Here is a 1,460-nt window from a genome sequence, read left to right on the forward strand (position 1 = left end):
ACGTGGTTTTGCGCAGCTTGTCAGTGAACAACGGCTCTGTGTAGTAAATGCTGCTCCATGTGAAAGCACGCACATGATGGAGATTTACCGCTGATTACAGAAGCGGCTTTACTGACAAGATGCTCATTAAATATTGCATGCGATTTATCATGCAGCCCTAAAAGACATCGTCAAAATAGTCCATCTGCCATCAGTGGTTCAATCTGAATTTTATGAAGTGACGAAAATACTTTTTGTACACCAAGAAAACAAAAATAACGACTTTATTCAACAATTCGTCCCCTCCGACCATAGCGCCATTTTGGAGAGTATCCACTGAACGTAAACTGCGTATGCTGTTCTACTTGTCTGTGTCAGCTGCACCACACGGATACGTTTTCTATGTGTATTTACGCTTTGATTTGAACGAAAACAGCGCATCCATGCAGCACGGCTGACACAGAATAGCGTACACTGCTTGCGTCCAGCGGATATTCTCCAAATTATGTTTTATTAACAAGGTTCGAGAGGAGCGCGTCAGATACTTAGCCTAATTAACACAGGTGGAGCGCACTCAAGTTAATCAACACCATGGCATAAATACAGCTGACTTACCTCTATCCATTGACGGTTTATCAGCATTCGATTTGCACCTTTTGCCATTATATCTCAGACTCCGCTTCTCCCATCTAAACGACGAGACCTATACTGGGGATTTTTTGGTTCTCCGGCCAATCTGCCGGACCCAGGATTGCTCCTTCTCCCCCAGACACCGCCGCCGAGCTCCAGGCTTCATCGCGGCCGCCGCTCTCTGCTCGACCAGCCACACGCTCTCCACGACGCCGAGGCTTAACCTCGCTTCTACCGGCGACACTTCCAATTTTTTCCCTGGCATCCTCTTATCTTTCGGCTTTTCCTACAATTCCTCCAATCGGAACAGTGTTGCCAGACGTACGATAATTATTGTATTTGTACGATAATTTTTGACTTGTGTACGATGTACGATCAATAATGAAAAAAATCCCATAATGTACGATAATTTAGAAATTTCAGAACGTGTTTTTTCCAAAGTCAACCTCATCAAAACAAAGCCATGAAATCGGCTCATTACAGACGCTCTAAATGGGTTGGTGCACACCTCAGGACCCTCAACATCTGGCAACACGCAGGATTCTGATGACAGCAACTCAGAGGTGGAGTTTGGACCTTCCCACAAGGTATGCATGCCTATGGCCCTATGATTTCCACGATGTGGAAAACACGGATGGAATTGCGGAATCCAGTCAATGGAATTTACTGTATAATGCGGAATGTCACGAAATTTGTCAAAGTTTGGATGAATTAATCAAAGGAAGGTCATTACACTTAAAGGGGTCATATGATGCTGCTAAAAAGAACATTATTTTGTGTATTTGGTGTAATTAAATGTTTTTATGCGGTTTAAGGTTAAAAAAACACATTATTTTCCACATACTGTACAT

The sequence above is a fragment of the Sinocyclocheilus anshuiensis genome, unplaced genomic scaffold, assembly GCF_001515605.1.
Source record: "Sinocyclocheilus anshuiensis isolate Anshui unplaced genomic scaffold, SAMN03320099.WGS_v1.1 scaffold1036, whole genome shotgun sequence".
In the NCBI taxonomy this organism is placed as follows: domain Eukaryota; kingdom Metazoa; phylum Chordata; class Actinopteri; order Cypriniformes; family Cyprinidae; genus Sinocyclocheilus; species Sinocyclocheilus anshuiensis.